Source organism: Trichoplusia ni, chromosome 4, assembly GCF_003590095.1.
Source record: "Trichoplusia ni isolate ovarian cell line Hi5 chromosome 4, tn1, whole genome shotgun sequence".
Taxonomy (NCBI): domain Eukaryota; kingdom Metazoa; phylum Arthropoda; class Insecta; order Lepidoptera; family Noctuidae; genus Trichoplusia; species Trichoplusia ni.
In genome coordinates, this window is record NC_039481.1 from 13,662,593 (window position 1) to 13,687,543 (window position 24,951).

General features: G+C 34.0%; 1 protein-coding gene across 2 annotated transcripts in view; it reads left to right on the top strand.

The window, feature by feature from the left end:
- LOC113493121 (leucine-rich repeat-containing G-protein coupled receptor 5-like) overlaps positions 1-24,951 on the top strand; it is a 240,709-nt gene that overhangs the window by 38,617 nt on the left and 177,141 nt on the right. For both annotated transcript variants that reach the window (XM_026870943.1, XM_026870941.1), the window contains exon 2: positions 16,759-16,801. The gene's annotated coding sequence lies outside the window, so the exon portion shown is untranslated. The remainder of the gene's footprint in view (positions 1-16,758; positions 16,802-24,951) is intronic.

Sequence of the window (24,951 nt, forward strand, 5' to 3'; positions counted from 1 at the left end):
TACATCGAAGATTAATAAAGCCATTAAAGTCGACATTTCAACTTGTGACCTCCTCGGTTTTGAAAATGGCATCAGTTAGGATTTGACACTTCATATTTTATGATGCGTTGAGTTATATTTCATCTCTCTACACCTCTTCGTCAATTTAAGTACCCCTTAAGGTGGAAAAGAAATTTTTGGACAAAGAATTCTGGTACTGAAATCGATATCGATTTGATGTCGAAAATCTTTGCTCTTTTAAAGCATAAACCCTTTTTCAGTTTCCTGTGCGGTTAACCGGAACAAACTCAAATGAAATACAATTTCAAACCAAAAAGAGCAACACGCTAATTGGTGGATCTGCTTTAAAACTTTAAACAAATCCTACGCAACGTAAACTAAACTTTCACAATTCAACTTTGGCATTAAATTTACAGAACTCAATTTTTATTTGTAACGAAGGATATTGCACCTTAAAGTTGAAGAAATAGGATTGAATAACATTCCAGCGGTTGCGGATTGTAACCCTTGTTTTGACAACTCATTATTGGTATGTTTCTAATTGGGCAGTTCGTTTCGTACTCGTCTATCGGCTTGATACAACCGAATTCGGTACGCATTCCGTCTGTTTATGTTTGCTAAAGATATTTTCGCGTTTGAACAGCTGATTGCGTGCGATGAGGTCACCCCGCGAATCCAAATTGGATGATGTAAACTCAATTTTGATTCCATCAAGACTGAATTTTTGGGGTGCATAAAATATTTCAGTAACTATTTTAAATTATTCTATTTCAGTGTTAAGATTTCAATTTGATGGTAATTTAATTTCGAATATTTATGGGGCCACTGTACTTTAAAATTGGATGTGTTGAGTGGCAAATATTTTCTTTAATATTACATTCTCTAAGCCTACAAAACTCTCCAAATTGAGGCACTTAAAACTCATATTATATCCAACACAACATCATTTCATCTGACGTCGTTATTAACGTTACATATTAAAATTTCACCTAAAACAACAGTCGCACCAAAAATAAATCGCGTACCCTTGACTGCTTTAAGCGGGAACCGCTTAATTTTGTCAAACAGACCTCTACATTTTGACGTATATACGAACGAGAGCAGAATAATGAATTGTGACGTTGCCTGAATAACTGATTAGGAACAAACCGCACCTGTTGTCAGTTTATTGTACGATGTTTTTTGTTCATTAAATGTTTGCGTTGTTACATGCGGTGATTGGACTTGTGAATATGGATATGGAAATTGTGAGCTTTTAAAAATGCGAGACGAGGATATGTACTTTCTTCAGTGTTTCAACTTTTCCGATATATGTATTCATGTTTATGAACAGATCTACTGTGTTATTTTGTTTATGAGTGTTTTAAAATGTATTATTTTTGTTCGCTATCTTAACTCCTTTTTCGCATATTGCCTTAATAACCAAATAATTATTCAGCATGAAATACAAGTATATTTCATCAGTATCAAAAAACGAACGGCTCGAGCGCATACAGTAAGCAAAAAAAAACATTTCGTCGCCAACCAAGTTTCACAAACAATTTATTCCACACATAACCGTCCCGAAAATTATGTAAATCTCCACGACTAACAAATGGATGTAAACATTGAAAATGTTGACGGCAATAATTGCAACACGATTATTCAATTTGACGTTTTGCAATCAGCGGGCACAAACGAGCAAACACTCGTAATCAAACATGCCCGAATCGATTATCAACTCGATTCAATTCGGCCGATAACGCGGTGTGTCCGATTCGATACGAATTTATATCATTCACTCGTAATGATTGAGTTTTATAATCGATTCTGTTTGTTTCGATATGTTGATGTTTAGATACCTTATCCGTTGCAGGCTTTTAATTTAACTGGTGTAATAAAACATATTTGATAGTTATTTACTTTTACCAATAAATTTAATATTTCGTTATTCTCTTCCATAACTATACCTATTAAATTGAAGTCAAACCTTGAAAAGTTCCGGCCAAACCACCAATTTCCTGTGCCTAAAACTTTAAATAACCAACAAGAGAATCAAAGTTCGAAAGCAAAATTAATGCCGAACATTATAATAATAAATGCGACTCGCAGGATTTAGCGGGACTCAGTAGCGTAACGAAACGCATATAATATAACTATATAAAAGCAGATAGTAAAACTAGTTCCACTATTAATCCCGGGAGTGTGGAACTGTAGTGATGTGCAACGGAACACGATATGCAGGACCAAGTTCTGAAGTGTTCCGAGATGTTCCGCTCGGAATATAGCCGTGAATAAGAATTAGTGAGCCAACTGTTTTAATGTTTGACAAGTGTTTCTCTTAATGTATATTTTATTTAAACTTTTGTAAATTCAAGTTCGAGATGAAAATTTTATATTCAATTGAATTTTTCTGCGAAACTTTATCAGTTTGTCGGCTGTAACCTTTATAAGCACGCCTGCAATATTCTTGAAATAAAATTACTCTTTAGTAATACATGAAAACAAAATTGTTTTCCAACCTCTCAAATATCAGAGAATATTTATTCATGACTCAGCGTAGTTTAATATATCTAGTAACATCACTAAAACACGAGACTATTCTCCAGAGCCTCGTAACTTACTCTCCTTTTATGACACTATAGAATATTTTAAGTGCATTAAAGCGTCCGAAACGTAAAGGGGGCTTAAGGGGTCGTGGGGAGACACTGAGAATTGATGATATAGATTAAAGGTTGGCAGACTTAGACAATACTGAAGCCCGTCTCACAGAGCAAAGAGATGGAAATTGAATCATATATTTGGAGAGGTTTGTAAACGGCAATTTCATTCTGGCTGTCAAGTAACGTTAGATCTTCGGTGTGATTGATAGACTTTGATTGTTTGCGCTTTGTGTTGTGTACTGAAACGGTTGATTGAAATTAAAACATTCGGAGGTTGCTTTGATATCCCGGTAGCTTTCGGAAAGAGAAGTCTTATATGTAGAGTACGTTAGTAAATGGAAATGGTTTTGTGATCTCATTTGCTTGCAAATTATTTTTAGGTTTCAACTCGATAGAAAATAACTACTTATAATGACACTTATGTTACATATTTTTAACAAACATTACGAATTTAGTATGCACCTATTACTTAGGTAAAATGTTTAAATTAAACTTATTTAGTATTCGACTGCCTGGCAAATATATATCAGTTTCATTCTAAAGCATCCCAATCAAAGATCATCCATATAAACTAAACCTTGTTACTAACACAACTAATACAATAAATTCATTTGAAACAGACATACATAGAAGCAAATTTCCAACACCACACATTTAACATCTCAAGTTATACCAAAATACATTTCTGGAGGCAAGGAGAACCTAAATGATCCCCCTATTGTGCGGAACACAAATCGTCGATGCAGATTACAAAGGGCCCTAGGGAGTGAACAGTCGCTCCGAGGAAAGCCCTCCGATCCCATTGTGATGAGCTCTTTGTCTTATTGGATAAGGTTCAAGTGATGAATGACAGCGAAGGTATCACAGTAAACGATCCTTTTATTGGGGAAAAAGAAACGTTAGAATTTGTTGATGACAAACATGAAGATGTTCAATTACTTTAAAAGGTTGACGATGGATTAGCTGTCGAAATCGAAGAATTTGGTTCCAGTTTAGTTTCGTTTTTTCGGCTGTCAGTGTTACATGTTTATCTGAGTTTTATCAAATTGGCTTGGGAACAATTTTGATGGTATCTATACTCCATAGATTTAAAATTCTTGTTTTTTTTTATACAAACAATAAATAAATAAGTAAACGAGTGATGTATTTAAGTGGTAAATTTGATTTATTTGGGTATTATTTATTGCTGTATCGATATATTAAAAAAGCACCCATCAAATTTCATATCGTTTTAAAGTAAGTTACACCTAAAAAAATGAGTAAGTCTAGGTGTATTACTTAAATTATAATACTCGTACATAGTTTTTAATATAGATGTCTTTCGAAAGTGGTCAAAGATTAAATTTCAATAACGTTTTCCAAAATGTTTGAAGCTTTAGATTTTTTCATAAACTTAGTAATCTTCGGATTCCGTAGCTGGAAAGTTTTGAGCTTAGACCAACATTATCCTAAACCGCTTTATCTGACTGTTTGATTTATAGTTAGTAACTTTACTGAGCGTTTCAGTAACTGAACAAATTGATTCAGCCTAAGTTTTGTGAACATTAATGTAACTTAAATGCATCGTTTTATTATTTATTGCTAACCTTATTGTCAACCAATAACTGTTTGGTATGAGTTATGCTTTTGTTAAAATACCAATAGGATTTATGAAATTTTGATTTATGTATAAACGGATTTTTGATTTATTTATTTTACCTTTAATATTCTGCAGTATCTCAGCTAAGTAAATTTATTAATAAATAGTTGTTTCAGCTCTATCTTGTATCCCTTCATATTTATTGAAAAGTGTTCGTTATCCAACTTCCGATCATTATTCTTTTAATTTAAATTTTACAATTAGTTAGTTTTACCTTTTCTTAAAAATATTGCAACATGCGAAGAAAAGAAAATGTCAAACGGTTTAAATTTTGTGATGCATGTTGCTAGTTTATTGTCTTTGTTTTTTTAACCATTAAAATATGCTTTACGGCTAATATTAGTTAAATTGCGTGGTGGACAATTTCAAACTTTCCCAATACGACAGTTTTAGGCCGGTGCCCAGCAGTGGGACATGTATAGCCTGGTCTAATAAATTAAATTGACTAGAATTAGGTGTATGATTTCTCCGAAACAAAATCGCGGCTACCTAGTTATACCAATTTCCTTCGCAAGACGGATGCGGTTCATTCTCATGAACAAATTAACTGACACGGCCATTTAATAGGATAATACCACACTTCATACAATTTGTGCTTATTGAATGACTGCCCACTTAATTGTGGACGTGCTTTGTCACTCATATGTTAAATTTTAGATCTTTGTCGAGATAAGAATCTTGAATTTAAATTCTTAATTGGCAATTGGGACGACAATGCTGGACCATTTAAAATACATGACTTTTTCAAAATGTCTATTATGCAACTCAATTGGGTCATTTCTTTCTCGAAATCTAGCTAAAATCTTCAAGTATAAAAATTAAGAATCTTCAAGACCAAACCAGACATAAAAAAAGATGTTCATTTAATAAAAAAACGACGTCTATACACAAATATTACGTCAATACTAATCTAATTGATCTAAAACGCTGACAAATTATAAAATAAAATACCTATAACAAGTTAATTTTGTTCACAAAAACGTAATTGATCAACTTTCCAATACAATTTATCGTAAATACTGGTTCAGTTTTATTAAAATACGTGTAAGTGGTTAACAATAAATCCAACTTCGATCAACTTATTTTATTTTTATACAATTTCAGCTTCAAATTAATTTCTCTTACTAGTAATATTTTTTTAGTAACTTTTATGAGGATAACTCATTGCTAAATTAATTTTATGTGTATTTATCGGACTCGCGACCCGTCGCACCGTCAGCTCATGATTAAGGACTCCAGTAGAGACCGAAACTAGTCGGGCAAACCCAATAAATACGCGTGAGTAAACCGTTGCATCATTTAATATATAATTATATTTTACCTTTTTGTAATTTTATTTTACCTTTCATAAATAAACAGATTCTCTTCAGTCTTTATATGTATTTGCAATCCAGATCTTATCTCCCTGATAGCATACAAACAGTTCATTTCATTAATATAGAGTTGATCAAAGAAACTGTAGATACTCTTAATTGATTAGTGAGATAAGTTATCATGTGCATAAGGAAGCGGAAGCAAATGATACAAATAACCAAGCTTTAGTGTATCAAGCTGGACTGTACGTCATTTATATCGAGAAGACCGTTAATGAAGTATTCTGAGACTATTGATGTTGCAAATTATGTGATTCAAGCTAAATACATGGCCTGATACGAAAAACGTACGAAAAATAATAATGTAAAAAAAACGTAAAAGTTAGTCAAGTTTGGTGTAGTTAGACAGCAAACATTTTGAATTATTAGATTCGATCTATGAATTTTCAAAATATGTACAACGAGTTCGTATCACTCTAAAACACTTATTCTAGAGACAATTGAAGATGAAGCTGCAATATACACTGATACCAATACAGTCATTCAATCTTACTATGATGACGTCAACCATTCCAATTGTCTAGTATGGACTATGGTCACTAAGAAAACCATTTACAATAGCAGAGTTATAACCAATCATCTCTCAAAACAAATGCTGAATGCAGACCCTATTCCCACTGTATTTTAAAACTTTGAATCAAGGTTATAAGGTGATTCGGGCTTGAGACCGTTAAAAATGAATAAATCACTAATGTGGTGTGAACACGACTTGACGTTTTGTGGTGTCACAAGAAGGAATGTTGAAGATGACGGTTCTGTCAATTAGAAAGTTAACCACGGGTATTAATGTGTCAAATTATATGGCTGGGTAGTTGCAGTATGGGAAGCTTTGTAATTTGATGTAAATTTCATTAATTTGGTGCAATTTTTTATTGTACTGTATGACGTTATGATTTTTTTTCTTTACTTGCATCATTTTATATTAACTTTCTCTCTCTCTTCTCTCCTTTTGCCTTTGGGATATCTACACAATTTAACACATTTTTGTGACTTATAACATTCGCTATTACCCCCAACAAATACGCACCTCTTATCATTTCTCTCTCAACAATCTTTAAACTTTCTCACAACTCAAGAACATCTAGAATCAAACTGCGGTCACGGTCATCAATCTGCAGCGTCTTCCTTATTGAGCCATCGTCACTCCCATCTGCATTAACGCCATGAACCGTGTAAACGTCTTATAACAACGTGACGCGAACGAAAGCGTTATTTAATGCCATTATAATGTCCACAATTTGTGAGCGTGGGCCTTGATGCTATCACATGGTGATAAGTGGAAGAATCGTCGCACTCCCACATTTTACTATTAAGTTGCTCAGCTTGTGTAATTGACTGATGGATTCAACGGTTTTCGTTTAGCGGTAGGCATTTGGGATACATCGGCTTAAAAGAGGCGAAGAAATGTTTTTTGTTAAATTGACCCAAAATTTCAAAGTTTAACCAATGCCCATACAACCGCAAATCAATTTAAACATAAAGTCTTATTGTACATACACAAATATCCAATTTGCTTATTGTAAAAAAATAAAATCAGAACACCACCAAACGTATACAAAATTCTCTGAATTCGTTTTACTCGGACGAAATTCGTGATATTTTTCGGCCAAAAATCACGAGGTGGCCCGATAAACCCCTTCAAAGCGTTTGAAAAGCGAAAATTGTAGTTAAAACCGAATATTCTGTGTAAAATCCTTAAAGGTTTTAATTATACTAAGTGGCGACTGGAACGAAGGGAGACCGACATCAATCTATTTAATGTGAGATAGCTATACCACCTGCTTGGTGCAAAACGATGTATCCGTTTGCCACACCATTCATTACCGGGCTAACGAGAGTTTAGTAACGATATTTGAAGCTGGAAGCGTCGATAAAACGCGAACAAGCTGCAATTTTCGGTTTGCAATTTGGCACTGGAATGAGATCGATGTTTTGCGCCATTGCAGGACGTCAACAGCGCAATTGGCATGCCACCTCCCGGCAAGTGATTTGATGACGACTCATTCTTTTCCCTTAATTAAGTTATTTTATTAGAAAACAAATATAAATTGGATTTTTAACTATCCAATAAGGAAGAAAACACAATAAAGCAACTCGCTATAAAACTACCGTGCCAGCTCCTCTGTACAAGTATTATTTCCAAGCACTTTAAGTTACCGTTAACTTCCAACAAATTTATTCTTAAGAAACTTTCAGAACATAAACGAATGCTAATCTTATTTGAACATGCTCTAAACGTTAAGTGCTTCATAATAATTAATGAATTCGTTCAAGCAAGTCATACTTATGATTAGCATGCACTTGCATTCTAATAGCTTCAGCAAATAGACCTTCACGATCATATCGCTAATGACATACTCCATCGCAGCTTTTATCATAACCAGCTTCTAATTAAATACAACTTGAAGCGCAATGTACTATAAATAAATTCAAAGAGGTAACCCCTAAATAGGGCGGTCAATGTGCCCTCACGCGCTCTCAAGACGCTACCCGACAGATTTGAAAAGTGTCTCCTCCAGTCTCCCGCGTCAAATTAAGTAGACTTTTTCAGTTGGTCGGATGAATTTTAAATTAGATTAAGCCCCAGGCCGATCGTGACGGCGCAAAGAGTATGAATGATGACTTAAAATATAGGTACATTGTACGAAATGTATATCAAAAAGCAACCAATTTTGGTTGAGCTCTAAGAGTTTTGAATTCCATTGATGCTTAGGTTAAGGTACAATGGTTGTGTAGTTACACAATCATTTTAGAATTGAAGCAATGTATACTTTCCGGTGTTGGTATAATTGTATGTTTGTGTGTGGGGTCCCGTTAGACGCATCGCTGCAACGGTACGTCGATTACAAACGGATTTCCTGGGTTTGGTTCTCGAGAGTAGAATTTTTAGCGGTGGATGCCCAGGCGACTGGTTTTTGTGTAGCTACAGATTCGAATTGCATTGCTATTGGAGATAGTAATGTTCTGTAATTATATTGTTCAATCGGTTGCGGTGGATCAAATGAAAGGGGAAAAAACAATATAGAAACCTCTGCCGTTCTCACATATTGTTTGAATCTAAAAAAAGATGTCCATGACTGATAATTTAAGTCGCAAGCTCTTCTCTATTAAGCTCATAATTATAACCTTCCTCAAGACTTCCCATTCACTTACACTATTGATGTTCAGACTTTTTCAAAGAAGTAGGAAGACTTAATCAGATTTGAAGTTTCTCTGTCCATTTACTTGCAAATCGTCAGTTATGTTAGTTGGAGTAACTGAAGCGGTCTTGTCAGTTGGCGTGTTCTCAGCAAGTTATGGATATATCAAGCGCACGCTACGAATTTATGATCTTAATTAAATAGCAAGTGAATGGAGTTGGATTGTGCCCAAAACTTGTTCTCTATGGCTTGTCATAGACATGGTAATTTTTTTTTGTCATTAGTCTATAGATGACTATTAACATGAGTTTTGCTGCAGGTTAACTCAAAAAAATTAAAGGACCATTATAAGTAAAAGAAAAGCGATAGTCTTAAAATAAATTGAGACTTAAGACATTAATTTGATCCTAGTTTGTTCAATTTTCATAAAATTTTCAATTAAAAAGCTTGAAAACAATTATGTAATCTTCGTCAAAAACTAATTACTTATGACCAATTCAAGTAATACTTAATTTCCAACTTAGGTACCACTAAAATGATTAACCCCACAAACGAGAATAAAATGGAATAGAATATAAAAATTCTCACGAATCCAGTTTGGATAACTTCCAAATTGTGTGACAATGACGCTGTTAGTGCACCCGTCAAAAATGGCGCGAATTTCATAAAAATGTCCAACTGTCAGTGGTTAGTTTATGACGCACGTCGTATTATGGCTGCCAATATTTGCTCCCTACGATAGAACTGTATTCCATACGTGTGTAGATAGAAAGTAGATTCATTTTTTTTGAATAAGTCTTTAGGGCTATTTAGTTAATTGTTAATAACACGCTTTTTTGTTTAGTATTATCATGGAAGCTATTTGTGGCAATGATTTAAGATCATCAAAGCAAATCCAGAATAGTTCTTAACTTTTCAGTGTCTATTAAATCCCCTAAACAAAAAAGTCAACATAACATTTTTGCGCCAGCAAAATTACTTTCAAAGGAACGCCAGTTTTCATTTCCTCAACAAAAAACTAATCAACCCTAAATTGCTGACTATTTGTTTAGGTGTGTACGTACCAAGAATTCCAAAGCCACGTGTCTTGTATTGGGGTCAAAAATATGCAGCAGCAGTGACAGGTTAGTGCCCTACAAATGCCAAGCTGACCCATTTACCCCATTGGCATTTGTAGCGTAGGGTTTGCCAGGTGCGCAATTAGAGGGCTGAATTAACTGGCACATTATTGTTTATTCTCTTTCTTTTCAGCGTGTAAGCGGAAAAGGGTATTTATTCACATGGTACAATAGTACAGCCCCTAAATAAAAATCTGTCTGTCGTAGATTGTAATGTTAAAATGTTTCCACTTTATCCAGGGACATAGTAATTGTTTCCTATTAAGATAATCCAATAACGTCTGTCTGGGGAATGTAACTGACTGAATGAGTCTCGGTTGGCCGTGAGGCTGGGAGTTTATAATAAAAACATAAAAAGAGGCGGTATTTATTTCATTTTGGAAGTTACTTGTAGTTTTCTTCTCAGAAAATGCACTCAGCAACCCTTGAATTGGATATCAAATTTTAAGTGCATTTTCTTTACTACGTTGGCTTAAAAAGTGATATTTTGACTACTATTGAATGTCTTAAAACAAAAAAAAAACGAGTGAAATGGTCAATCGCGATATCCACGTGCCAAATAGAGATAGGTGTATCAATTGGCAAAATTGGCAGACATCCGAGTTTAAACCGCCATTCTCTGGCAATAGTTATGATACGTCCATCATTATATATTCGACTGTACCGATACGTGAAACAGAGCACCGTAAGTACTGGCGGAGACAAAAGTTCTAGAAAAAAAATCGAATAAGTCCAAAATTCAGAAACATACCTACAATCTATTGGGTTTTGAGAAAATATATTTTTTACCGGCTGCTATTCAGACATCTTTGACGGTGACAGGTAGTAGGTTGAAAATCAGGCAACCAGTCTAACTAAGGGGTATCGTGTTGCCCAGGTAACTGAGTTGCGGAGGTCAGATAGGCAGTCCCTCCTTGGGAAACACACACCCCAAGATAGTTGAGAAAAGGCTGGGCTGATGATGATTTTTTTATTTGCGACACATTATCTTAAAGTCTATTGATAAACAAGAAACTGAAAATAATCAAACTCCCAATCACAGTAAATATACAAATTGATACATTACAATGGTTACTCATATCTCTAATATTTAGTTCAAAATAAAAAGCCTTACGTCGAACAATAAAACTTTTGTCGCTTACTGTACAGTATCGTTTAATTCGTCCCATTAAGGCCCGTATCACAGATTAATACATCCGCAGTATCTTTGTGGAGCGATTGTAGGACCAGATGCCCATCACTCATGGGAGGAAACAATTAACTGCTTTGTTGCTGAAGTCTTACTTCATCTATGCCAATCATACCCTTTCACTTGAAAAACAAAAGAAGGAAGAGTAGTGAAGAAAGTAGTGTTTTATTTCAACATTACTCACATTGGAAGACCAAAAAACATGTTGAAGGACACATTGTGAGGAAATCAAAATATCAAAATAATTTTCAAAGCTGTGTAAAGCCACTTCAGAGCCACAATACTAGATTCTACATCATCTGTACAAAAAGAAGACGGAGACTTTCATATAATAACAATAATTACAACCCACTTTTCATAGGTGTCGATGGTTCTCATTTGATCTAACTTGTAAAAATATCTCTAATAATCAATCAATAATCACAAAGTTGTCAGATAAGCCTTTATTAATTTTGTGATGTGGCTCTGTCTGAGCACGATCTGTCAATTATTTTCTCGGAAAAAAATAGGTGTAAACTAGGCTGATACCGTAATAGAAAATGATTACCATAATTTAACTAGTATAAAAAGGAAAATATTATTACAACGGATTCTAAATAAAATAACTCGCGATCCCGCCGCGTCTGCTCATGATTAAGGACTCCGGTTGGGTCCGAAACTAGTCGGGCTACCCCGATAAATACGCGTGAGTAAACCGATACATCATTTAATAATGAATCAGTCTCACGATAGTTATTATAAAAAATAAATTAAGTTTTAAACAATCCTACGTCTGTACCTACCCCCACGTATTTAGACAGGCGTGAAGACGCACCTAGTTCTCATACATAAAGTTGGTTCATTCAAAGTTCCCGTCACCCGTGGTTCTATTAATAACTGAATAACTAACTAACTTAAGTCTGCTATCGTATAATTAAAATTAGTTTAAGTTTATATCATTTATATCACTAACAAGTTTATGCAGACAGAATTTGCGGCTAACCACATCAAAGTTATTTAATTTTTATTTGATAATTCAAAAAATATACGTTACAATTAATTAATATTAATACTATAAGCCCATGTTGTCCCACTACAGGGCAAAAGACTCCGTCCCCATTATCGTTTTTCTTATTTTAAGAAAAAAGTAACCCAGTTCGAAAAAATATTTCACAAAAACAAAATATTTTTTGTTTATTTGTATTCCACGTTTAAAATCGTTCCCCAAAAGTTCTGACCGAACAGATAACGATCAATTTAAAAAATAATAATTTGTCGGTCGCGCTACAAAACGTCCCAAGAGCACAACTCTATTCTGCCAACAAATAAAAAGTAAGCAGTAGTGATTATTTTAAACTGTTATGAGGTCGCGTAGAAAATGTCAGTAAAAAAGACAAAAAAAAAACTGTTTCTATGTAGCTTGTTGATTTAGAACTTTATTAGCAAAGCTATTTCAGGTTGCTTAAGTAACAAAGCCATGCAATCTTGGCTGAACAAATAGATGCCAGTGCCTTTTTATAAAAAAAACTGGAGCAGCCTTTTCGACTAAGGGATTCAATTTTCTGTTACTAAATCAACAACAGCTTAGCAATTAAGCGTATTATCAACACAGTGATTATAATTATTGTTAGTTATTTTTAATTATTTTTTTTATGCTCTCGGCTACTTGATCATAAAAGGGATAAGACTATCTAAATCTCAAATACCTACTGGTCGTCATACTGGATTCAGCATTGCATTACAATTCTTAATATTGGGTATCATCATATTCGTAACTGCATCGGCCATGTTTTGATGGACCTTACTGTAAACACATAAATATTATAAGTATTACTACATGAGCCGTTGGTGGCCACGTGTGTGACATATTTGTAACATGTCCTTGGTAGCACATGGCCGATACGACTTGTGTGAAACGCCACATATAACGCAATGAAACAGTTTGGTTGTGAATTGAACTTTCTTACCTTACTTTTACTTCAAGACAAAGAAAAGTTTTTTACGAATAAATACTTTTCAAATCGTAATACAAGTTGTGACAAAAGAAGTTAGGTCATTGGACGTTACGACTAATAAAAATAGACAATGAAAAAAGTTATGTGTATAAAAATACTTTTTATTAGAAGAAAATTACGTACAATAAATACTTTTTACACATTTTTATTACTTTGAAAAAACGAATGTGTCAAAAATCTCGTTACGAAAAAAAGTTAAAATGTTAATTCCAAATTGCCAATCAAGAGTGCGCACAAAATGTGTACGGGATCCGGGATAAATACCCAAATCCCGGCGGGCACGGGATCGGACACGGGACTAATGTCGCGGGCAGCCGGACAAATAGAGCGCTGGATTAGAGGCGCCTTGATTAACTAAGCCCAATGTCAGCCTGTTTAGTTATGCACCCCTGGTACTTTTCACCGATTGGATGACTTTCTTCTATGATTATTAAGGCTTGATCAGCAATAATAAAATAACTTTTATCCGACATTTCCCTCATAAAATTAATTAATTTCATAAAAAAGTCCAACTTACATTATTTGATTGCAGATAATATTTTCAATACTTATGAGTACGTTATTTATTTGTGCATTTTGATCTCTTGGATATTAATTAAGCATCCTCACAATGGTATTAATCTGCGAAACATTAATTATAATTATTGAAGTGAGCTCAATGTTACAAGATTAATTATGTACAAATAAAAAAAGGATCGAACAAAAAGTTTTAACGGTCAATCGCAATCAGATTCTGACAACTACAAATGTCGTCAAAACTACAAGATGGCTCAACAAAACATAGGTTTTTTTCGAAAAAAACTGTACTCAGGTGTTCATTGACCTGCGGATCATAAGTCCTTAATCCCGGAAACCAAGTGCTACCTACCCTGTTCTGCAGGGTCGGTGATCTCTGAGTCCCTTGTCCCCTGAGGACAGAATCCCCGGATCGTATCCAGGAGTAATGTCGCGGCAGCCAGACAAATACGATGTAGGATTAGCATCCGACTGATTAACTAAGCCATGTCAGCCTGTTTTGGTATGCACCCCTGGTACCACGAGATTGTGTTTTTATATATCTCCATAATTAAAGGCTCGCTGTATATTTTGGTTGTTTATGTGATGGAAAGGCCAAATTAAAATTAAATTAAAGTCAATTTATGTTTGTTTGGTGACTTGGTTGACAAAATGCTGCGGCAAGATACCATTTATGAAGATACACAAAATTTGAATAACTCCTACCAACACCATAACCATAGGACTCATTGAAGCGAAAAACATTATCATATTAACAAGAAATATATTTCACCATCCTATCCCATAATTTACTCTGCTTGCTTACACGAAGTAATTACTTTACACAATATCGTAGCCTCTACAATATTAATTTCATTCGCCTCGAACCATATTCCAAATATTATCACTTTCATTAAGGTAATGTAAAATCCCTGCTTCACGCGGTGCTTTATTGCATAAGTTGCGGCGCGCGCGATCTCGCATAATGCAGTCCAGACGTTGCATTAGTAATTGCGTTCAGTGGAGTAATGACACGCGAGGCGAGGTGAACGCGTGCGCCCGAGTAACGCGTGCGGTTCGGTTATGTTTACTTCAAATTTGTAATTTTTATGCCACGTTTTAAATTACTGGTTTATTAGAACAAAAAAGTTGTTAAAATGTTGTAGTTTTACGTTAAAAACAATGGTTTGTCACGGCCAGCGCTGATATACGATGCGTTTACGTGTTCCACAAAATAGTAACCTAGCCATTGTGTTATGTTATGTTTGACACACAACCGCAAACACAACCGAAAATGAACTTGCCCTACAAAAAAAAGATAAATAGACGTCATTAATAATACACACACCTAATTACAAAATCGTGTTCTATACAATCTCTGCAAACAACATTGCGTGCTCTCTATAGCTTATTCAACGTTAAACCATAATGATATCATTTATATCTAAGTCAACACAACATTTTTATTACTGCAAAACAAGCCGCGCCTTTGTTCAGTCAATAAATAACTCGGATGCACGCATTCATTGTTAATGCGTTCATTCTAGTTTTTAATGCTTACACACGTGTAACTTTTAATAATGAGGTATAATAGATGTAAATATCGTAATTATTTTCGACCAATTGTATACCAGTTAACGAATAGGGTGACTTTTTTAACGAACTTGGTTATAGCTCGCGCCAAGGAAATATTTGAATATCGCAGTTAACTTCAATTGCTCAATTGTGAGCAAGTCAATAATTTGAACTAACATATTGGTTTCCGAGTAATAAAGTGGAATTTTAAATAACGTCGCCACATAGTAATAAGTCGTTAAAATATTTGTGTTAGCCAAACAAAAAAGCCAGACTTTAGATAACCTTAAAAACCCACGCATACCAAAAAAGCCTGCAAGCCATAAACAAGAATTCAATGTTCAAAAATTATCAATACTTTTAATACCAGTGTATTCGAAAATATTCAGTTAAAAAGATCATTAAGTCATGTAGATATTGGTAGGGATAAAAGCAAGTGCCTATCAATATTTTTCCGTAGTCAAATTTTAAACCGCACCGTGGGAAAATTTAATTTTGTATTAATCACTGACCATCATTTGTAATTCACACGCATTAACAAGAGCCTCAAACTCACTTATCACGTCAATTCTGAGGTCAAAATGTTATTTTCCAATCGGACATCTAAGAGACCACAACCTCTTAGCTTCCACACAATAAGGTGATTAATAGCAATCTTTTGTCTTCAAAGCGTGGGTAGAGCAGAGGAAACAATGAGGACAAGTCAGAAGCTCCATGCCATGCAATGTTAACAAGCTCATACAAACCGTACACGGTGGTGGGCGTATCGATAAAGCGTGTTAACATGCTACCGAAGTTTAGCGCTTTTGGTTTGTGTTTACGATTTCTAGTTCAGCTGTACACTTAGCTAACACTGCCTTAATATCAAAAGTGGGAGGTTCTTATAGAAGTAACATAGCAAAGCAAAAAAACAAGATTTAACTTATAATTAGATATATCTGGTTAATACTCTTAAAGAAAGGAAAGGATACAGTGCAAATTGTAGGTTAATCTTCTTCCAATCTTAATTTGCAATAGTTAGAATTTAAGTACAATTTGTGAAACAAATTCAGATTCAAGTACCGTACATTTATATTAAAAGATGTTTATACCTTTAAACTAATTAACATTATAAGTTCCCATTCGATAACTGTATTCATAATTCATCAAACATCAATAAACTATTACTCAGTGCTTACGAAACACAACCGTCATTATTTCCAAGAGTTATTCAAAGTGGACCTTCTGTTCTACAGCTGCGTTATGAAAACACGGAGAACACAGGCTATACCTAACCATCGCTTTGTTTACTTAGGAGCCGATGATGTCATTGAATCGTATAGAATAACATAATATTGTAGAGCCGCCGTGATTCATGTGATCTTATGGAGGACGGGTAGAATACTAACGTATGATGTGGGCTGATGTTTATTTTATTATTCCAGTTATTATTGGTGACTAGGGTGTTTTTCTATATTATTATGCAATATCGAAGTGAACTGGTTATATTGCGTAGGTAATAACAGACAAAAAACTTTAGTTGTTGAACATAAATCTGTATTCGGTAATGTAGAGTTATTTGAATCATACTAATGAAACTGTTTGTTGTTACAGATAACGCGGGGATGTCCGTTGTTCTTCTAAGACAAATTTTCTGGTGAGTATAATTTACGATAAGTAAAATTAGATTACAAAGAAACGCTCTAGAATGGCACGTGCAATCCTAACCCACGGGGCGAATACCCCGACACAGCGCCAATGAGGACACTTACACAAATGTGTGTCAAATTCCACGCATCGCATTTAAAACTCACTCTACACCCAAAGAGATGTTGTAGAGATAAAAGAAAAAAAAAACACTATCGCAGAATACGTTCCACTTTCAACCCCTATTTAAAACTAGAGCGCCTATAATAGGGTAATAGGGTGCATAATCTTTACGAAATCTCGTACGGTGCACATAAAACGATAGTCGAGACATTTCTCGTTATCTGGCGTTCGTTCGGCGGGCGTTCGACGCAAACGATTCGGAAAATCGAACGGAGCCGGCCCGTGTCGACTTCCATTACCGGTATTAGAGTGTCGAACGTTCGTCGAGATGTGGTTATGTGGTTTAGAGATATTTATTTGAAGATTGACGCGCGTCTGATGTGATTTGAATGTTCTGGTTGTGGGGAGATTATGCGTAGCTATTTGGAAGAACAGCGTTTGTTCTTTAACTGAAGACGGTTTGGGACTCTCTCGCGAGTGATAAGACATTTGTAGTTTGTATATGGAAACAGTGTGACCTAGAGCATGTTTCCTCATGTATATTTATCATTAATAGGCAGCACCATTACACGTAGAAGATTTTGTCGTCTGAGTATCTAGGTACTTGAAATAAATTAAATAAAATGTTTAAATTATTTCTTCATACAATTAAAACACCGACTTAATCCAATTTTTCTAGTCTAAAAAACGATCCGTAGCACTCTTAAATTTCATTTCCAATCAAGCCATATTCTTCTAAAAAAAAAAAACAAATACGAACCCTCGAGCCAAAACAAAAGAACAATTACACTCGGACAGAACTAACTCAATAATGTCTGGTTATAATACAAAAACTTCCCCAAATTTTCTACCGGAAACAGTTCCTGCAACGAATCGTTCCATTGACAGGGGGTAACATAACAACCCCTAACAGTGAAACAGGGGTCTATTGATAGAAGACAATAGGAAATCCCCAATTTTGCCATTTGCCATTTATTTTATATTTTCGTATTTTTTCATCCCTCCGAGATTCGATTTGTGATTTTAAATATTTCCTGAATACTGCTTCTATTTCCTTAATGACTGTTTTATCTTCTGTTTAATTGACCGTAAATAAAACAAGGTATTTTAAATGCGAGGTGCGTCAGAACGCGGAAAATAATGGATATATATTACTTATAGCATTCAGATTGATGATGACTATTTGTTTTACTTAGAACATGTAACTTATATCTATTTTGCCGTCGGTCTAGGATTGTTTTTATCGTACGTGGAGAATATAAATTTGAAACAAATAAAAAATAAATAGCGAATATATTGCAAACCCTAATATGGCTCCACATTTTTTTAGTAAACCTTTATTTGTAACGTTTTTCTACAGACTTAACACTTCTAACTAACAATGGAATGATTAATGTATTTGTCACTTAATGAATGAACAAAAACGTCATCTATAAGTGACGTGTTTGTAAAACACGCAAATTCTCACCACAAATACTTTGTTATTGAGGTCAGGAGATAACCGCAAAGTACAGACTTCAGAGAAATCTCACTGTTTTAAACTGAATTTAAAGTGACTATGAATTAAATATATCCAAGTTGTAAGAAGCGATTTTATAGTATAATCTTTTAAAATTTACTCCTGGACTTAGGAGTATTCTTAAACGTAAAACGGATTTAAAATAGACATTTTAGTCAAGAGTATCCATTAAAAATAAGCAACACCTATATGGCTGTTTACTTTGACGTTTCATCGATGATAAAAATCGTCGAAATAACACTTACATAATATCTCGTTTCACCATCTCAAATCTATCCTAGCGTTAATAAATACGGGTGCCTTTCAAGACACTTCACAGCAACAGCTAATTACATCGAATCCCGAAATAAACGCTGCCAAAACACGAGTCCCTTTGCTCCGCTAGTTACTAAACAATAGTTGTATTGTCTTGTCTATCCGGATTCAATCATCGGACCTTTTGTTAAGCCACTCGGTGACAAATTCGAATAGATCGTGACATCGAGCTTTTTAATATTTATGGATCGGGATTGTTTTCGTCGATTGTTTTGACAGTTTTTTTCTATGCGGTTATGGGCAGTTGGGATCAGAGTTAGATGAAATGTTTGCATTCAGATACGGGAGCATCTATTTATGTGTTGTGAAATATGATGGTCTTTGCCACTTGATTAGTAGTCGAATAAAGTTTTAGCGTAAAAAAAACCGAAAAGATGGAGCAAAACATCTGATTGCTCCAAAATTGTCCTATTTATTTTGTATAGACCAGATCAGCTCATCACTTTTCGACCCAAAAACCAAAAACGGCAGAAAAAATATCATCATTGACAACAACAACTTCTTATGCTCCATATTTATTTCTAACATCAATAGAATCGTACCATCTAAGCAGCTAGAACAGTCAGTGAACATTGATCGGCGTGCCTCAGTGACCGGTCGTACGGGAATGTAACGACCACGTTGACTCGCCTTGCCGACGCCTTCCATGATCTCATATTACTGCCATCCATCCATTTAATTGCAGCAACTAAACGGGGTATCATGTCGTGAATGAGGAGTTATCTAGCCTTAATCAATAGCTTGATACTATGTGGGGTTGTAAAGTTTTTTGGGGTAAGTTTTGTAAATTACAAATATCTACTTTTAAAAGTTATTATAAGTGTAGTTTGAAAGATCACTCTATATTATTTCAGCCTTAAGAATATTTTATTTTTTGTCTATGTTGCGTTATTAATTTCTCCAGATAGTGTTAACGAGCTTTATAAGGCTTCATTAAGAAAAAAGGAATCTATCTGCGCAAAATTGTTTAACAAAAAACTACGTTTTTTTTTAAACTTCGTTTAAAAGCCAGAGTAAGAACGAGAGTAAATTTCCTTGTTTAAAGATTACAAATTAAACAGTAAGGCGTCTGATTTTCGAGTCGCTTTTAGTAGAATGAAGCTACCGATAAGCTAGCTAAATGGCAGTGCTAAAAGATTAAGACATTTTGCTGCGATTTTGCGATTTTTAATGGTGATTCCCTGCTTTTGTTAGTGAAGCTACTAATAAGGAAAGCCCACGTTACTTAGAACCTTCTTTGTGTATTTTCCGTGTTAATAGAATACTGATACTTTGTACAGCCAATGATACACTTTGTTTTTTTTTTCAATTATGCGTTTAGTTATTCTTTCAGACCTTCTTAATACAAAAAAAGTTTTCATCATAACCTGAATGTAGAGTGTCCAAATTTTTATTAGTTTTAAATATCCTCATAGGCAAAATTAACTCAGATCCAGGTAAGATCAAGTTGATTGTAATAAAATTGTATAATGTTGACGTTAAAACTCTTGGTTTTTTAATTATAACGGACATCTCCTAGCTCTTGTCTCGAATAATTAGAAAAAGTCATCAAAAACTTTGATTAAACTTTTACTACGTTACACAAATGCAAATAAAACCTTTTTTGTTTGGAGAAATACGAGGATTTATAAGGAGCCTCTTTCTTATTCAAAAGTTCAAATGCTTGTTGTATTGAATTATACACTTATTAAAATAGTTTTTACATTAAATAAAAAACACTTTTATTCGACGCGGTTTCAATTTATTCGAGCAAAAAACGAAACGTCTTAATAAGCTCAATATGCTGTAACGAAACTTGAACAGTTCTTTTTTCGAATAAACGTCAACTTGACGTTTGACATTCCAAATCGAGAACTCGGTTCGACAAAAACTCGTATTCGATGTCTCGTTACGTGTTAAAGAGAATTTATTACGTAATTCCTGTCCATTGATCGTTTCTTCGTGTTGTGTTTGCGTTAAATGGCGCGAGTTGCGAAAAAATATTCGATCATTATTCGATTTACTCGTGAACTTCTTAAGTACGACAGGTGTTATTTAAAGTATGGCGGTCGATGATTTGTAATCGTTGATTATTTTTGTTGACCGGAATGGGAGTGAAATTGAATTTATAATGCTGTTGCAATTATTTTCGCAATGTCTTGTCACATTTAGACATTTAATCAACGATTTTTAAACTATTGCAAGGTTCGCCATCTTATTAATACTGCAGAATAATTTGACCTATTTTATATCCGGCGAACTTTGTTTTACCAGCAAAAGCGTACAAAAATCAAACATCGTTCAAATCAGTCCAGCTATTGAGGAGTTCAGAGACTTGCACACGTACATTAGAATTATATCTATTAATAAAAATGTAACTTGTACAATAGTATCTCAACATATTAACGTGCTTAGTTGCTAAGCAACGAGTATGTTGGTTAGTCGAATAGTTAACGAAAACTGCCATGTTTGCTGGTTTACCCCTATAATTCCCCGGTTAGAACTAGGGGAAATTATCGCGATAATACCAGGGAAGGCCAAGATATATTATTATTAGACCACGATAAGAAATAATTTAACATCATTATTAAATGTTATATGGAGGGTTGACTATTATGATGCAGAGTTTGCACATGAAATAATAATGTCATTCTTCAATTGAAGAAGCTTTTGTTGTTTGTTAATCTAATCTTAATCAAATAGAACTTTTTAGTAACACAAATATTTTTTTGGACAACAACAAAAGAAGATAAATCAATCACCATCACCACATTTTTGTCCTAAACAATACCAGAAAAAAAAACAAACACAATAGCCGCCATCTTGTGTAATAAATTAAAACTAATCTGACAGTTACCTGATCAGTCAGCGTCGCGCACTGCGCATGCGCCTCGCGTGCATACAATCATCGCTTGCCATCGGCCGCCTATCGCACGCAAACCTGTGAAATGCTTTTATATATTATTTTATATTCTTTACAAACGGGTCAAATAGGAAACTTATGGTAGAGGAGTTGATAGTTTTATTTGTTGGTTTGTATCACGCTATTGTTTCTAAAACAAGGTAAACAGAACTTTTATCTTATATCATTTCTCTTTTGCTTTTTGTTTTGATAAATGGCTGATTATTAGTTCTTTTCGTTTCGAATCCGAAGTAACCGCTTTCTCTTGCTATTCATTTTAATGAAAAAAAAACCTGCTCATCTATACTGATATATAAAGCTGAAGAGTTTGTTCGTTTGTTTGTTTCAACGCGCTTATCTCAGGAACTACTGGTTCAATTTGAAAAATTCTTTTTGTATTGAATAGACCATTCATCGAGGAAGGTTTTAGACTATATACCATAACGCTGCGACTAATAGAAGCGAAGATACAATGGAAAATGTGGAAAAAGACAGGGCAGGTATAAATCATAACTTATATCTTCTAACCACGCGGACGAAGTTGCGGGCAACAGCTAGTGTAGCTATATAATGCTATAAAATAATTTTATTATGTAGTACAAAGCGTAATTAATTTATGTATACTAGGTGCATAACTAAATTAATTCTAGTTAATTTACTTAGCTGTAATTAAAATATAATTATGATTGGACATAGAGGGTAGGAACTACTCAAAGATTAAATACTAGAAACTCAAAAAGTAACTGATTATGTGATAAGAAATTGATAAATAACTCTATCACTTCAAAATCTTCTGAACCATTAAAAAATATGTATGTTAACAAGTATAGAAAAGAGGTATAAGGAAACAGAAACGTTTGCGAAAATCTCGTAATTTTTTTAAAGAGTTCCTATTAATACTAACAACATAATCTCTAAGCCTCAACATTAGATCATTGTATTACGCATTCACAAAGTTATCTATGACTGTACCTATTTTATTACCTTACTCATAAAATACAAATGCAAACAATTAATTTATCATTCTGATTCACACCATCTGCCTAAACTATAAAAGTGTTACCTACATAGATTATTTTCCAGTCTAAAACAGCGATACAAAACATTAAAAGGGTGCTTCCTATGTTCCGTACTGAACATCCTAATTTACAAACAAAGAAAGAAAGGCAAAATAAAGGTGTACTTAACTCAAAGAGTTTACTTAAAATACTCACTTTGAACTTTTTTTGCAAATTCCCTCCAAGTTCAAACAAGTGAATTACTCTAAGAAAATAGTACGTTTCACTCACCCCACTTTACGCTTGCATTGTCGCGTACCCGCCAATTTTTTAAACCCCTACTAATGGAACTCGAAATACAACATTTATGGGCGGCGAAAACGTGAGTTCCACGAAACTGTTGATTGATATCTCGGTAGTTAATTACGTTCTATTAGGATGTTTGATAGATTTAATAAGCCGCATAATGCAATATCAACATTGTTATTCATGAATCAAATTAACCTTTACGTTATTATATTCACATACATATTGTAAACGGCAAGTTGTAAGCGCAATAGGAGCTAATTTAAATATAAGAATAAAAGGTCACGTCATTACATGCACGTTTGGTCATTTATCACGATTTGCAACATCTTTAAATAGTGGAATGTATTTAATTATAGGTTTAAGTAGGCACCTATTTGTATGTTCATCATTAGCAAGCATATATTTCAATAGAAAACTAATAGAGCAAGATTGATTTAAGAATCAATTGGTAATAGTTGTTGGCTCCGTTATAGTTCAATAAAAATTTTGGACAAAAATAATTTCCACACATATTTTCGTTTCCATTTTTGTCCTTATACAACTAAAATGAGAAAAAAGTGAGTAACTTTTCTCGCTTTAAACGAGTTTCAATAGTAGGGGTATATTAAGAAGTCAAGTCACGCTCCACCAACTTCTTTTGGTGTTCGTATCACCCTCGCCTAGTTACTTCTGAAATAGCACTGTTGCTAGTAACCGTATCGATAAATGCGTAATACATTGTCGTTTTACACTCAAAACTTGTCCTTTGTACTAAGATAAACAGCAATAGACATTAAATGAAAATAAAAGTCGTTGCTTTTAAGGAGTTTAGTTCTTCAATTGTTTATTAGGCTGTATAAGATGTAGGTCAAGTGGTTGATAAGGGTTTCTTCGGGATTTTTGGGATAGGACCTGTCACTTTTACTGAATACAGGATTAAGAGAAACTCTAGCTCGAAAAAAGATTAGAATTTCTTAAAGTTAAAATGATCTCTAGAACTGGACTGACATTAGCAATAGTAAGTATATGTCTTATTTTTAATGATTCCCGATCGAAATAATTGAATCGTTGTGTCGCGGGAGGTTTCCCGAACATTCCAATCACATGCACAAGACATTGAAACTCAGAACTGGCGTGCATAAATATATTTCATTAATATCTGTTAAAATATTAACATTTCTTGTTATTTTACGGCCTCACTGAAATATTAAGAAAGGTTATTAACTCTACTTTTCATTTTTTATTTTTGCGATTCATACTTATTCAGTAATACATTATTTTTACAGTAGTTTCTCACTGATATAAAAGTTTATTTATTTAACATACATAGTTTTCTCAGAATTTTCACCTTGCTCTCTTTAACTTGTAGCTACTTTTCTTTCTCTTGAGCATTTTAGATGCCTTTAGAAAGCCGTTAAGCATAATGAATGATTTAGGCATTTATTAGACTTCATCATCATCACTATCATCATTTATCAGTATTTAGTTGAATTATTTTACTTTTATATCGGTTTTAGATTAACTTTTTAAAGTTGACATTAAATTTTGCTATCAATGATAGCTATAACAACAAAGACAGACAAGATCCGATTTTATGTTTTAATTTGCTAAAATAAATTACAATCTCAAAATTCTTCGTTCAACATTTTTATTTATGAAAATGTCGGTCGTTATGATCCTAACTGTTATTTTAAATTTTCGCCAAACACTGCTAGCTCTCAAATATTTGGGACCTACTTCGATTAAAACGATTTAGTATTATTATTTTAGGTCCAAGACAAAATAGTTACTAAACTGCTAAAACAAAAAGGGCTCCTCCTAAAAAGGGTTTCCAGGTGAAATGGTCGTTGAAATACAAAAAAGAACTCTACATACTATCGTCTTCCTAGAAGAACAAATAGTTCGTAAACCCGTAACCTACATTATGCGAATGATACCAATCCCCAATCTATAGTAATACCTCAATCCATTAATCATCACAGCTTCGAATCAATTTAGATTTGCGCTTAAACAAAACAAGATAACTACCCGAAGTT